This window comes from Mustela erminea, chromosome 6 (assembly GCF_009829155.1).
Source record: "Mustela erminea isolate mMusErm1 chromosome 6, mMusErm1.Pri, whole genome shotgun sequence".
In the NCBI taxonomy this organism is placed as follows: domain Eukaryota; kingdom Metazoa; phylum Chordata; class Mammalia; order Carnivora; family Mustelidae; genus Mustela; species Mustela erminea.
In genome coordinates this window covers 125,178,633-125,194,677 of record NC_045619.1, presented here as the reverse complement: position 1 = coordinate 125,194,677, position 16,045 = coordinate 125,178,633, and the positions used below count along the sequence as shown (strand labels likewise).

The 16,045-nt window shown below is 44.1% G+C and overlaps 1 long non-coding RNA gene across 2 annotated transcripts in view; it reads left to right on the top strand.

The window, feature by feature from the left end:
- Positions 1-1,085: 1,085 nt before the first annotated feature.
- LOC116594315 overlaps positions 1,086-16,045 on the top strand; it is a 30,591-nt gene continuing 15,631 nt past the window's right edge. For both annotated transcript variants that reach the window (XR_004287155.1, XR_004287156.1), the window contains exon 1: positions 1,086-1,185. This is a non-coding gene — a long non-coding RNA (uncharacterized LOC116594315). The remainder of the gene's footprint in view (positions 1,186-16,045) is intronic.

The window sequence follows — 16,045 nt, the reverse complement described above, 5'->3', positions numbered from 1 at the left end:
ATTAAAATTAATAAGAATTCCTTAATATTATTGGGTAGTCAGTCCATATTATTTTTTCTGGTCTTTCCTAAAATGTATTTTTTATTTTTAATTTAAAAAAATTTTTTTTTTTAATTTTTAAAATTTTTTTTTATTTTTTATAAACATATATTAATTTTTTAAAAAGATTTTATTTATTTATTTGACAGAGAGAGATCACATGTAGGCAGACAGGCAGGCAGAGAGAGAGAGAGGAGGGAGGAAGCAGGCTCCCCGCTGAGCAGGGAGCCTGATGCGGGACTCGATCCCAGGACCCTGAGATCATGACCTGAGCCGAAGGCAGCGGCTTAACCCACTGAGCCACCCAGGCGCCCATATTTTTTATTTTTTTAAAAGATTTTATTTATTTATTTGTCAGAGAGAGAGTGAGCGAGAGCGAGCACAGAGTGGAGGGCAGAGTCAGAGGGAGAAGCAGGCTCCCTGCGGAGCAAGGAGCCCGATGTTGGACTCGATCCCAGGACACTGGGATCATGACCTGAGCCGAAGGCAGCTGCTTAACCAACTGAGCCACCCAGGCGTCCCTAAAGTGTATTTTTTAAAAGATGTATTTATTTGTCACGGAGAGAGCACAAGCGGGGGGAGTGGCAGGTAGAGGGAGAAGCAGGCTGTCCACTGAGTAAGAAGCAGGATGCGATCCCAGGACCCCAAGATCATGACCTGAGCCAAAGGCAGACGCTTAACCGGCGGAGCCACCCAGGTATCCCTCCTAAAATGTGTTTTTACAGTTGGGCTTTTCAAATTACTATCCAAAGTCCTCACATTATATTGGATTTTTGTCTCTTACATGTTGTTTTTCCTCTATCAGTTCTCATCTCCCTTTCGCTACTTGCATTGATTTTTTTTGGTAAAACCAGGTCACTTGTCCAATCTGTTAAATATACCTCAGATTTATCAGATTTCTTTGTTGTGGTGTCATTTAACTTATTCTGTATCAGATCTTTTAGCAGACATTTTAGTTTGGCCAAGAGAACAAGCTGTGAGTTCTAGTTCCGTTACTGATAGTGTTACTTTGGATACGTTGCTTCTGTGACACCGCCCCCCCCCCCACACCCAGCATGCCTTCATTTTTCTGCTTGAAAACTAGGGGTGACAGAAATCTGTTCTATCTTTAGGAAATCATGAAAATGAAATGACATGCTCCACGAGGTAAGAATTAAGGTTCTTGGGAAGAAAGCCCTGTATAAGAATGGTTGGAAAAACTTTTCTTGGGGTGGTGGCTGTAACAGTGAATTTAGAAGTACACAAGCTTTCGTGACATGTGGGAGAAGGCATGAATTCACTGGATGTGGAGATCGATATTCTCTTCCTATCTGCACATACACCAAGGTTTCTGGATCTAAATGGTAAAGGAGGGGTGTAAAGAAGCAATACAATTCAATTAGAAGTGTCACATCACATTAAGCTTACTCTGTCTGTCTTCTTCATTACTACTTCCAATAACCAGGAGTACCAGCACAGATCTAGCAGTTTCTTCACTCCCCAGTGGGGTGATAACAGCAAAATGGCAGGAAAAGAACACTTGGGACAAGAAACTGTATTGCATGGGGTGACAATATGATGTCTGAAGAGGCCACGGGCCTCTCAGCTTCCACTCACAGACCCCGAAATCTCAAGTTAAAGATTGCTAGCCAATTTACAGACTCTGTCCTGGTGGTCTCCTTGCCACCTGCCTGCCGGCCGCCATGTTCTCTTTACAAACCCGAATTCCTGGGATGGTCTGATGTAGGACTCCCTCCCTTGTTCCACTCAAGTCCTTTACTGGGCATCTCTTGCCCTAAGTGAATGGGAAAGCTCTTAGTTACAAGACAGCTGGTCGCCATGTCCTCTGTTGGGTTGGGACACCGTGGCCAAATGTAAAAAGCTCAGGGCAGTCTTTTAAGTTCGGGAGACTGAAAAATAATTTCAATATCAAGAACCTAAGGGAAAGCACTGGTGATCTGAAGTCTGCCCCGTGTTTTGGCAGGACTTCCTACAAACCCTACTCCCCCTCCAAGCGCCAAATACTGCGTGGTGTCATTTAAGCAAGCACCTCTGGGTTCCTTAGTCAGCCTTTGTTAAGGGCATATCTGAATGGAACATGATATTAGGCAAGGAAGCTTTTTATTTAGTTAATGGGTTATGGGGTATCTTTCCAAAAGATACACATCTACCTGAAACCTCAGACTATGTATGACCCTATTTGGAATATGGGCCTTTGCAGATGGAATCAAGGTAGGAACCCGGAGATGAAATTGCTCTGCTTTAGAGTGGGCTACAATCCAACGAGTGTCCTTGAATGAGGCAGGAAAGGGGGACACAGAGAGACACTAGGGCAAGGTCAGGTGAAGACAGAGGCAGAGATGGGAGCGATGCCGCCAGGAGCCAAGGAAGGCCTTGGACCGGTAGAAGATGGCAGAGGCAGGGAACGATTCTCCCATAGAGCCTTTGGAGGGAGTGCAGCCCTGCTGACCCCTTGATCTCACTCCGGGCCTCCAGAACAGTGAGGCGATACATTTCCATTGTGGTAAGCCACCAAGTTTGTGGGAAGTTGCTGCAGCCGCTGAGGCTAACACGCTTGGCCTATGTGAAGACTTTAGTCTTTGCCTGCCCTCATACCCCTTGCAAGGAACTTCAGTTGGAAAAATTATTTCCCTGTTCAGGTAAGCCCCAAATCATACTTTTTTGCAGACAGATGCTGATAGTTCTTGGAATGGCTGAGGTTTTAGAGAGAAGCAGAGTACAGATTATAGAGTTGGCCATCTGGCCCCTTAGAAGGGATCTGACGGTTTACAGTTGTCCTCGTGAGACCACCTGGTGAGACCACCCTGGTCCAAAGTTACGTTCTCAGGTTTGCAGATCCAAAGACATTTATTCTTTTTAGGGTGCCTAGAGTGGATTGCATTCTTAGGGGATAAGTTGCAGAGAATTATAAACTAAAAAGATGGCTTGTAATTTGAGATAGGAAACATAGCTCCGTAGTGATGGAAATGTTCCTATACGTTGTTCAAGACTCTTCCTTTCTAGGTTTAGAGTATAGACAAACTAAATTATTCACAGGAAATCGCTTGCTGGGAGAGTAACTCACCCACGCCCATGTTCTCCTCCCCTTTTTTGGCTGGGGGTCATGTGAGAATGTGAGCAAAAGCTAGGAATTACCTCCCACCAAGTCTTAAGAGTGGGTGTACTTTCTCTACCCTCTCCTTCCCTATCCCCCTCCTCTCCGCGCCCCCCCAATGGATAATCCTCTAAGGACTTGGGGAGGCCAAAATATTAAATGGTCTCTGAATGACTGTGGGAGCAGAGCCTACCTGTGCCCCAACTGACGGTCGTTGGAATGCGGCCCCGCAGAGACATAAATGTTATTGCTTTAAACCAATGCAATTTCAGGGTTATCCATTACACAGCATAACTTACACTAAGAAATACATTTGGTGAGCATGAAATGAGAGTGAGGGGATTTGGGTAGTCCTAGAGAATGTTGCGTCCAGACGGCAGTAAATCTGACGGACTCCCCCTCCTGCACCATGGAGTCGGCTTTCCAGAAACTGGTGGGCTTGTGTTCTCAAAGCTAGGGACTCTTGACCTGGAGAGTCCTGGATAAACACTGACAATTCTTGCTCTGTGGGGCTTGGATTTTTCCAGCCTCTGTGCTGAGTATCCTTGTCCACTAAACATCGTCATCACGGAGGGGTCTAAGCTCAAGTCACATCCTACCACACTCCCTGAGTCCTGGTGGATTGGATTAGATTTGGAGAGTCTCAGACTTTCTCTCTCTCCCTATTTTTATATTTTTATTTATTTGAGAGAGAGAGAGAGAGAGAGTGCAAGAGAGAGAGCACGAGTGGGAGAGAGGGAGAAGGAGGATCCCCTCCAAGCAGGGAACCCCATGAGGGGCTCAGTCCCTGGACGCTGAGATCATGACCTGAACTGAAGACAGGTGCTTAACCAGCTGAGCCACCCAGGTGCCCCTCAAATTTTCTCTCTCTCTCTCTTTTTTTTTTTTTTTTTTAAAGATTTTATTTATTTATTTGACAGACAGAGATCACAAGTAGGCAGAGAGGCAGGCAGAGAGAAAGGGGAAAACAGGCTCCCTGCTGAGCAGAGAGCCCGATGCGGGGCTCGATCCCAGGACCCTGGGATCATGACCTGAGCCAAAGGCAGAGGCTTTAACCCACTGAGCCAACCAGGCACCCCAAATTTTCTCTTTTGAGTTATATATTCAGATGAGTGATCTTAACATTTATATATTATTATATATTTATAATGTATTTTATAATTTATAAATTATATGTAATTTATATATTATATAACTTTCTGCTTACTTCTTTTTAATTATAAAATTAATGCACAACATGGTAAAGGCAAAACAGAAAAAATAAAAGGTGGGGCACCCAGATGGCTCAGTCCTCCCCCTGCAACCCCGCTCGTGCTCTCTCTCTGCCTGAGACAAATAAATAAAATCTCAAATAAGATAAAAGATAAGTCTCCTTTTCTTCTTCCTCACCTATCCCCAAAGGTAAATTGTGATAATAGTCTCTTGTTTATCCTTCCAAAAATCTTGAATGCATAAACACACACACACCATTTGCTGTATATCTAAAATTTAAAAATACAAATAAATGGTATTTCATTATTTTTTACCTTGCTCTTTGCACTTTTTATACAGTAATACAATAATATATCTTGGATATTCTTGAAAGATCAGAGATGAGTAAACATACTTCCTGCCTCTTGGAGTATGGCAGGGGGCAGGTAAATCAGGAGCGTGAACGACCTAAAATCTAGAGTATATGATTAGTAGTATTCGAGGGAGAAGCACGATGTGCTATGCTATTTGAAAGGGCAAAGGAATTACATGAGTTTTTCTTGGGGTGTGCATCTATGGAAAAAGTCCCTCTTAGTGATTGAGTTCCTTCCATGTGTCAGGCACTGTACCCAGTGCTTTATGTACAGTATCTCTTGAAGTCACAAATACCTCAGTGAGGTAAGTATTGCCCTATTGTCCCCATTTTATAGATCAGATCATGGATGCTCAGAGTGCCAACTTAACTTATCAAAGTTCACACTGGTAGCATGTGGCTTTACAGCGATTTCAACTTCAAAACCCATGCACACTTTCCGCTTCACTTGCCTCCGAACAAAAACTCAGAATGACTTATTCCAACAGTGGTCAAACCGCGGAGTCGTGGGCTGGAACCGTTACAAGTCAGTAGACAGGTCTTTCCCTTCTGTGATCAACTCTTAATTCGTGTGGACAAGGAAGCTCTTCTGTCTTGTTGAGAACAGGTGGCTGTGTAGCTTCAGGCAAGAGCCTGAGCACATGTGTGTTTCAGTTTCTTTATCTTTAATATGGAGAAGTGATAGTGAATGTCTTCCAAGGGTTATGAGGGTTCAATGCGTTAATGCACCTAAAGCATTTAAAGAGCGCCAGACCCATAATGAGATCTCAGTGCATGTTGGCTATGATGACTCTGAGTAAAGGTGTCTGTGGGATGGAGAACAGGAAGGAAAGTAGGGATGGGGGGAGGCCACAAAAGGGAGGCTGAATGGAAGGGTCAACCTCCGAGAGGGCCTTGAGGCCAACATGGACACACAAAGCAGAAGCTATGGACAGTTGGCAAGAAAGTAGGCAGAAACTAGGGAGGAAATCCCCTGTCCCATGCCCTCCACCACACATACTCTATCTCCCCCACCTCCAAGGTTTGGAGGTGAAGAGAAGGCAAAACGGTCCAGATTCACTGAAAATCCCCACCTCAGTCTCTTGCTAGATCAGAGTCAAGCAAAGGAGGTGTGACTGACCACTGGGGAGTCACCCTGAGGTCACCTGGGGGAATGCAGGGCATTATGTAGGAAAGAAGACTCCAACATTTACCTTTTTTTCTTTTTTTTAAAGATTTTATTTATTTGTTTGACAGACAGGGATCACAAGTAGGCAGAGAGGCAGGCAGAGAGAGAGAGGGAGAAGGCTCCCTGCTTAGCAGAGAGCCCAATGCGGGGCTCGATCCCAGGACCCCGGGATTACGACCTGAGTTGAAGGTAGAGGCCTTAACCCACCGAGCCACCCAGGCGCCCCCCAGCATGCACCCTGAAGTCATCGGTGCTTTCAGTAAATGACAGCTTGCTGTAACTTCTCCACATACGCGTACTATTTCCAGCCTATGCCCATGGTATTGTGCTTGAGGCATGCGGCAACCAGCTCCAGAGGGCACAGCCTTGGGAAACGGTGGTGACTGCAATAACTCTTTTCCCTTAGCCACCGACCTGGAGTTCCTTCTGATACTGAATGAGGAGCAGAGCTGATGCAAGAACTTGACCTTTTCTCACCTGCCTGTCTGGCTCTCCGTTGGCCCAGGCTGAGGGGCTGTTGCCAATGTTTGCCTCTTACATTCTACTTAAAAAAAAAAAAAAAAAAAAAAAAAGTCCTATGGCCCACCATAGTCTTATGAATACTGACTGCCAGGTTAGGTCAAGTTTGGAGTCTGGGAATCATCCCATCTTCTCAGGGTAAGCGTCTGAAGACTTGCATCAGAATCACCGGTTTATGTGCTGGGGTGTTGGGTAGACAGGCAAATTCCTGGGTCTCATCCCCACAGATGGGCTGAGTCAGGTCTCTGGGGACCAGGCCTGGGAACGTGAATTCTAAATCGACATACCACTTGAGTCTGATATGCAAAAAGTTTGAAGATTATTGTTTTGGGGGTGACCTTGCCTGTCTCTTATCTACTATGAGTTGATCTTAGAGTGGGCCATCTTATCTCCAAGTGCTTATGGGAATTCTTGGTGCCAGTGATACTTTTGCTATGTTCATTATGTCTTGGGTTAAAAACTCTATTGAGTACTACTGAGTATTCCTGGGGTGCTTGGGTGGCTTCGTCGGTTAAGTGTCTGCCTTCTGTTCAGGTCATGATCTCGGGGTCTTGGAATCGAGCCCTGCATGGGGCTCCCTGTTCAGCAGGGAGTCTGCTTCTCCCTGTGCCCCTTCCCCCAGCTCATGGTGTGTGTGTGTGTCTCTCTCTCAAATAAATAAATAAAATCTTAAAAAAAAAGAAAGATTCCGGAATGGGGTGATCCTACCTAATCAACATAGTCACGACTCTGCTGCACAGAGTTGGCAAAACTGGGTTTATAGCCTTTTCTTCAATTCTGTCTTAATGAGGCTACTTTTTGTCTGGAAACCACCTTCAGTCAAAATAGCTTATTAACTGTTTCTTATAATAAAGGCATAGGCTCTTAAATGATTAGCATTTCAAATACTAAACAAGGCTGTTATTTATTTTGTGTTCCTCCTGCTCAATAGCAGTGAAGTTAAGTTAGTTAAACCAGGAGGCCCGAGGTTTGAGGCAGCTCTAATGCCATGGGGGCCTACCTGAGCAAACCAAAATCTAAGCCGGAAATGCCTCAAGGTTATGAACTTGAAATCTCAGGACAGCCAATCACAAACAGCCAACTAGGCTTTAAGCTGCAGCCAGTCAAATAATCTCCGTTCTTTGCTTCTGTCTTTCCTCTGTAAAAATCCCTTCCTTGGCTCCTGTCAGAGGAGCTCTCCTAATGACTTCCAGTTTATTACTGCCTGATTCCCATCGATTCATGCTCAATAAACTCCTAAAATTTTTGATATGCTTCCGTTTATCTTTTTTTTTTTTTTTTAAATATATTTTATTTATTTCTTTGATAGATCACAAGTAGGCAGAGAGGCAGGCAGAGAGAGAGGAGGAAGCAGGCTCCCCACTGAGCAGAGAGCCTGACGCGGGGCTCGATCCCAGGACCCTGAGATCATGACCTGAGCCGAAGGCAGAGGCTTTAACCCACTGAGCCACCCAGGCGCCCCAATTCCGTTTATCTTTTAAGGGTGACTATTGGAGGCATGCACGAGGAAAGCACTTTTCTTTTTTTTTTTCTCTTATATTTATTTTTAGTGAGAGTGAGAGCACGCATGTGAGTGAGTGGGGGCGGGGCAAAGGGAGAGAGAATCTTGAGTAGCTTCTGTGCTATCCGGGGAGCCTGATGGGGGCGGGGCAGGGTGGGGGCTTGATCTCATGACCCTGAGATCATGACCTGAGTCAAAAGACTCAGGAGAGAGGCGCCTGGATGGCTCAGTGGATTAAGCCGCTGCCTTCGGCTCAGGTCATGATCTCAATGTCGTGGGATCGAGCCCTGCATCGGGCTCTCTGCTCAGCAGGGAGCCTGCTTCCTCCTCTCTCTCTCTCTCTGCCTGTCTCTCTGCCTACTTGTGATCTCTCTCTGTCAAATAAGTAAATAAAATCTTAAAAAAAAAAAAAAAAGACTCAGGAGAAGAATAGAATAGGAGGCTTACCCAAATGAGCCTCCCAGGCATCCCAGGTAAACTCTGACAAAAACCATTATTCATTGGCTGAAGGAAATCTATCCCAACAGAAAATCTGGGTTGTGGCAGGAGGGAATACACAATAGGAGAGGGAGCTCGGAAAACAGCATGCTTGTTCTGATGAGGGTAAATGAATTCTAATGCTTGCCTAGAGAGCAGTTGGATGGTTCTCTGGTTCTCCCTGACTTTTCACATTCACCCACATCTCTCTGACCACGGGGAGGGTCCCATCCTCCTGTCGTCTCTTCTCTACACAATTAGCCCCTGGCCCAGGCACTCCAGGCGTCAGGCTGATTTTCCTGACAAAGAGGGACACGTCAGCGGCAGCGGCTTGCACACAGTGCGCATCCCCAGCTGTCTCAGGAGTGTGACCGTCGCACCCCAGCGACAGCCTTTTTGAACAGGAGACTTTTCATATAACGTCAGATTGCAACCAAGTGGCATCACTAACGACGATTCCTCTGGAACGTCTGCCTCTTAATTCGCGGGGAAATGCAAACCCCAGAACATTCTGAAGGCTTTACTTTTGACCTCTTAAGACAATAATGTGATTTGAGAAGGGAGGGAGAAACGTGAGAGTTAAATTTCTGGTCAAAGAATGTAGCATCTTCCTGCCAGGTGGCTGCACCTTAGAAATAAAAGAAGCAACAAAAAATAATGTGGATTTTGTGTCTATCATGGTGAACAGAGTACTATTTTTATGTAGTTTGTGCAGAATTAGGAGGATTAACTGCCTTCACAGTGAGTTTTAAAATGCCGACTGTAGATGTGTTTACCTATCTGTTAGGTTAAATTAGTCTACATTTTTAAAGCCTCTGTGTTGTGGATGGACGTACATTCCTGTCTGTGTACATGGGGAAGGAAGTTAGACACTGGCAATTTTCTGAAACATTCCCTCTCCTGATGCCAGATTTCCTATTGCTAATCCCTTATCCTGATCCCTCTCCTAGGGAGTCTTGCTTAACCCCAAACCTGTAAATCTTCTGGGCAAAGAATGTTGGCTGACAAAGCACGAGGCTTAGATTTTTAAAGTGACACAAGGAATTTTTGTTCTATCTTCTAGCGGGCTGAAAAAGATTTTTATCAATTTGATTCATCACTGTGAGAGCGGTCTCATGGTAGATTGAATTTCCTCTGAATTTTTAGAGAGGTAAATGAATAAATTGATCCTTTTATTTATTTATTTTTTTTAATGTCAGAGAACCGGTTGCCGTAGTTACTTCTTGATTTTTCTGCATATAGCTTGTGTACGTATGTTGTAAGCTTATTCGTGGCAATTCAATTTCTTGCTATACCTTGCGGGCACTGATACCTTCCTGATTTTGTTTTGTTTAAGATAACAATACATTTATTTTGAAAAAGTGTTTGGGAAATGAACATGTGTAGAGCTGCATTTTTGTATCCTTCTCTCTTCTATTGTGGTTCTGCATTTGCCTCCATTTCCTGGGACTGTCTTCCCGCCTAAATCTTTGGAGCTGTATTTTTCCTTTCTTTCTTCTTCTTCTTCTTTTGGTTCCCTGAAAGAGAGACTCTTCACTAATCACTAGGGAAATGCAAACCAAAACCACAATTAGATACCTCGTCACACACATTAGGAAGGCTATTAAAAAAAACAAACAAACCAAAACATCAGAAAATAATAAAGCCAATGAGGATGTGGAAAAATTGGAATTCTTCTGCATTGCTGGAGGGAATACGAAATAGAGCAGCTGCTGTGGAAACCAGTATGGTGGTTCCTCAAAAATTAAACATGGACTTACCATATGTCAAAGAACTGAAAGTAGGGACTTGAATGCATAGTTGCACACCCATGTTCATACAAGCATGATTCACAATAGTCAAGTATCCATTGATGGATAAATGGAGACACAAAATGTGGTGTATGGATGCAATAGAATATTCTTCAGCCTTAAAGAGGAAGGAAATTCCAATACATGCCAAAAAATAGATGAAAATGGAAATAAGCCAATCACAAAAGGACAAATACTGTGTAATCCACTTATACAAGGTGCCTAGAGGCATCCAAGTCATTGAGACAGAAAGCAGAATGTACAGGGGTGGTCGCGGGGTGTGGGGTGGGTAGCGGGAGGGAGGGGGAGCCAGTGGCTCAGGGGTACAGAGCTTCTGTTAAGGAAGAAGAAAAAGTTCTGGAAATGGGTGTTGCTGGTGGTTTGCAGAACCATGGAAATACACTAAGTGCCACAGAGCTGTATGCTTAAAGATGGTCAAAATTGGAAATTTCATGTTATGGAAAAGAAAGGCTTGTCCATTGTGATTTTACAAAATGCAGCCTTTCCAGTGACTCTCCCGTACTAGTGGGCTGCCGACAGCACGGATACCACCTTAGTAACACAAAGCCTGCCTCTTCACTTGGGCTTGCTTTAGCCTTCACCTTCTCCAGTCCACGCAGGAAACCGGAAGGTGGGGTGGTGCACGAAGACGGCCGGCCCTTCGCAGGGACGTTGCAGTCAGTCCTCGACATGTAAGACCCGTGCCTGGCTCTGAACCATGCTGGAGTCAAGTGTGCTGGTGTCCAAACAGTCTGGTCTCTTTGCCAAAGCATGGTGATGAAAAGGTCCAGGAGAGAGAAAGTAAACTCATGCTGTAGACATCGTAGGGTAGGTCACAGTTTCCTGAACTTTCCGGATCATCAAAACCCTTCTGGATGATTGCAAGCCTCTACCTTAAGTTTCTGAAATCAGAAAGTCCAGGGGACAGGTACTGGGAATCTGGTTTTTTTTGGGTTTTTCTTCATCAAGCATTTTGGGGGATGCCTAATGATCTGGAAAGTTTGGTATTATGTGTCCTAGCAAAATTCATTCAAGAGGCCCTAGCCCCCAAGGTGATGATATTTGGAGATGAGCCTTTGGCTGTAATTAGGGAGTAGATGAGATCATCAGGGTGAAGCCTTGATCCCATAAGGGTCCGTGTATGGAAGAGACCAGAGAGCTCACCCTCTCTCACCACATACACACATGAAGGAAAGGCCATGCGAGCCCCCGGTGAGAGAGCAAGCCATGAAGAGCGGCTCTCAGTAGCAACTGAATCAGCCAGCACCTTGATCTTGGACTTCCAACTTCCAGAACTGTGAGGAAATCGATTTCTGTTGTTTAAGCCACCTGCTCTGTGGTGTTTTATTACAGTAGTCAAAGCTGTCTTTGGGAAGTATTCACGATGGTCAGAGTGCAGGCTTGGTTACCTTCTACAAGGAGCAAAATCCTGGAAATCTTGAGGCGTTTTTTTTCTTCAAATGTGGGTTCTGTTGCTGCTCCACAGAGCCCCTGTTGGAAAAAGCTAGTTGGGATGCGTCCCCCCTCTACTGGGCTTGCTTATGCCTGTGCGGGGTGGAGGGGTTGCTTGTGCCGGTGAACCTGGAGGCAAAGCTGGTCACTGATGGCAAGTATCTCTTACTCAGGGAAAGGGACGAGGGTGCTGCCAAGAGGTTGTGCTTGTGGTGACTTCTGGAAGATGCTCAGGGTCTTCCCTGCTCCGCCAGCACCACGGCACACCCGTTAGTTGAAGCTATGTGCTCGGTAACCCCGGTAGTGTAGAGAGTACAGTGCCGGGTATTGGACGGTCCTGAGATAAAAACCGCACCAACTTCCTGCTCTGCACAAACTTAAAAATAGCTATTCTCATCTTCGCTTTAGATGTACAGAATTAAAATTATCTTACATTACATTGTATTTATAGGACACATTTTATACGTATTAAAGTAATTATGGGCAAATTGCAAGCTTCTAAAGTTCCAGGAACTGGCAGCTCTTTTGTTTTTGGAAATTGAGAGAATGAGAACCAAAAAAAAAAAAAAAAAAAAGGAGTTTTTATTTTTCCATTTTGGCTAAGCCTCAAAAATTCTCATACCTTTACAGAGGGACTCAGAGACTCTAGATTTTGTAAGGTTTTCTGGATTTTCTTAATCTTTCCTGTTTGGTCTGGATATTTGAGTTTCTACTGGTATATACTGGTTCTATTTTTGTTCAGCTAATTTTTTTCTATTTCTCAATCTTAAGAAATTACCACTTTGGGGAAGAGTTGTTTTCCATCAAAGGCTTGGATAAGTCATTTGAGCTATGCCAAATTGGCCTTAGGAAAGCTTCCTATGCAAACTGATTTTTTTCCCTCACTTGGTATTTACATCTTCTCTGGTATTTAAGATGTGATTTTTTTTTTTTTTTTTTTTTTTTTGTCTGAAAGATGAGGTGAATAAACAAACACATTCATTGGAATAAAAAATGTTTGTTTCTGGAGGTATTTGTAACCAGGCAGGTCAGATTTGTACCTGAATATGTATTGAAAGAAACAGTATTTATCTGTCTCAAAAGGCAGTCAGTTATATCCCTCAAAAAACCAGGAATCTCATACTGTGGTCCTTGACCAGGTGTGTTCTCCTTATGGGCTAACACAGACTTTAAAAAAAAAAAAGGTACTTTTGGGGGAATTCTTCCAGGTGAATGAGGCAATATTTCATAAATTTTCATTTTTGTCTTTAATTTATAGAGATACTTAACCACTAACCTATTGAGTAATTGAGAATAGCTATGTTTCTTATATAGCTCAACACCCCAAAACCAAATAACCCAATTAAAACATGGGCAGAAGACATGAACAGCCATTTCCCCAAGAAGATATACAGATGGTCAACAACTACCCAAAAATATGTTCAGCATCACTTACCATCAGGGAAATGCAAATCAGAACCACAATGAGATATCACACCTCACACCTGTCAGAGAGGCTAAAATTAACGACCTGAGAAACAACAGGTGTTGGTGAGAATGTGGAGAAAGAGGAACCTTCGTGCACTGTCGGTGGGAATGCAAACGGGTGCAGCCACTCTGGAAAACAGCATGGAGGGCCCTCAAAAAACTAAAAGTAGAACTATCTTATGATCCAGTAATTGCGCCATTGCGTAAGTCACCCAAAGAATACAAGAACATTAATTCAAAGGGATACATGCACCCCTATGTTTAAAGCAGTATTATTTACAACAGCCAAGTTGAGGAAACTGCCCAAGTGTCCATCAATAGATGAATGGATAAAGAAGATGTGGTGTAGATACACAATGGAATATTATTCGGCCATAAAAAGAGTGAAATCTTGCCATCTGCAACAGCATGAATGGAGCTAGAGGTCATAATGTTGAGTGAAATACACCCATCAGAGAAAGACAAATATCATAGGTAGAATTTAAGAAATAAAGCAAACTAGCAAAGGGGAAAAAAGAGTCAAACCAAGAAACAGACTCTTCACTACAGAGAACAAACTGATGGTCACCAGAGGGGAGGTGGGTGGGGGAGGGGGGAAACAGGCAATGGGAGGAAGGAGGACACTTGTGATGTATGGAATTGTTGAATCACTATACTGTATGCCCCAAACTAATATAACACTGTATGTTGACTGGAATGAAGATAAAAACTTAAAGAATAGCTATATTTAATATTTGATCTATTTCATTTCCAGCATTTACGGATGGTACTACCTCAATATTCTAAGACGTTGGCTGCCATGTGCGTAATTTTGGTAACATTATGAAGCACGTCCTCTGTAGATGCTCAAGGAATTTCTGGAAACTGGGGGAAAAGATGCCGTACAGTGCTTGGGTACATGTGGCTGTGCTTTCAAATGGCTGGTAATCATGCTTTTACATAACAAATTCCAGTTAGTTTGAGTGATGTTTGGTGATGGTGATAGTGGTTATGGTGTGTATTTTCATGAACACTATTTTTGGCCTATTTTGTATTTGTGTATTTTCATGAACACTATTTTTGGCCTATTTTGGTTATTTTCCAATACCTCATCTTGAATCCACACATGGCTGGGCTATTGTTCTAGTACGATTCATCCATGTGTCTTTCACCAAAGTTCGTAGTATGTAATTTTCCTAACAGTTACTTGTGCAGGGACAGGTCACTGCTGATCTGCTACCAATCCATTTGTGTTCTTTAAATAACTTATATAACACTTAGCCAATTGGAACATTTCTGGGTTCCCTTTCGGGTAGAGGTAGCGTTGGGCTGCCGTGTGAAATCATGTGATTGCTGCCTCTCCACTCTATATGGACAGAGTTCTCTCCTACAGGTAATTCGGAAAGGCTGAGGTAGGGCAGGCTTTAAGATCCTTCCCTTTGCTCAAAAGAATGTGGTTGGGAGCCACTGCTTTAAATCAAAACTTCCAGGAATTGACTATTCGAATGTACATCTATCATGAATGATTTTCCTATAAATCAGTGAATCTCAAGTCTGGCTGCACATTAGCATCTCCTGGGAATTATGTTTAAAATATTGATGCCGAGTCCAACTTCAGACCAATTGAACTGAGCTGTCTGGAGGTGGAGGCCAGGCGTTGCGTTTTTTTAAAAGCATCGGAGGTAATGACGAGGCTGAGTGAAGGTTGAGAATTGCTATGAATGAACGCCTTGACCTCCTTAGGTCTATAAAAGCAGCAACAACTGCCATTATTATCAAGGAAGAGAAATCTCATAGAGACAAAAACACGAGAAGAGTATTGTAGAAAAAAAAAAGAACATTGTTTTGGGAGAAATCATTGGTTCAAAGGGCGTCTGACTGCACGGCAGTAACAGTAAATAAAGAAAACACAGAGTTATACATAAAATCTAAGTGTGCCCTTTCACTTTACAGTTTGTATTATTAGATGCTCCCGTTAGGGACAGCATGACGGGGGAGGAGCGAGGAAACGCGTCAGGCAGAGAGGAGGTGTTAGGAGATGGGGGTGCAGGGGAGAGGGACGTTTGTGAGAGCAGGGGGCCAGGGTCATGGAGAGCCAGCTAGAGGCAACTGGTGGGGTCGTGACAAGTGGGGGAGAGCAGTGACAGAGGGAACTGGCAGAGGGAATAGATGAGGCCTCGCTGTGGGTCAGATACCGTGGACACAGGGATGGGGATTCAGGAGCAGGAGAGGGGGCAAAGAGAAGCCAAAGAGCAAACTGGAGTCGGGCAGGAAAAGAGATGGGGCTTCAGATCTTTAGACTGGAGGTGATGCACGAGCTCTCCACCCCGTGAATCAGCCAAGGGCCCAGTTTCAGGTGAACAGCACTGCAGAGGGCTGGGGCCAGCCAATAATGGAACTCAAGGTTAACCCCAGAAATCCTGAAATGTCCCCTTACCTGACACATGCCTGGGACCAGAGCCTGTAGGTACAGTAGGAAGAACCTTACTTTTTAATAAGTAAATCTTAAAAAAGCAAAAAAACCCCCCAAAGCAAAAAACAAACAAACAAAAAACAACAACAACAAAACAAAACCCAAACCGGAAGAGGCACCTGGGAGGCTCAGTTGGTTAAGCATCTGACTCTTGGTCACGATCTCATGGGATGTGGGAGGGAGCCTTGCAAAGGGGGAGGGGGGGTAATCCATGCTCAGCAGGGAATCTGATTGAGATAACTGACCGCTAACCCTCCCTCCTCTTGCCCACATGCTCTCTCTCTCAAATAAATAAATCTTTAAAAAAAGGGGGGGGGGGCGCCTGGGTGGCTCAGTGGGTTAAAGCCTCTGCCTTCGGCTCAGGTCATGATCCCAGGGTCCTGCGATCAAGCCCCACATCGGGCTCTCTGCTCTGCAGGGAGCGTGCTTCCTCCCCTCTCTCTCTCTCTCTCTGCCTGCCTCTCTGCCTACTTGTGATTTCTCTCTCTGTGTCAAATAAATAAAATCTTAAAAAAAAAAAAA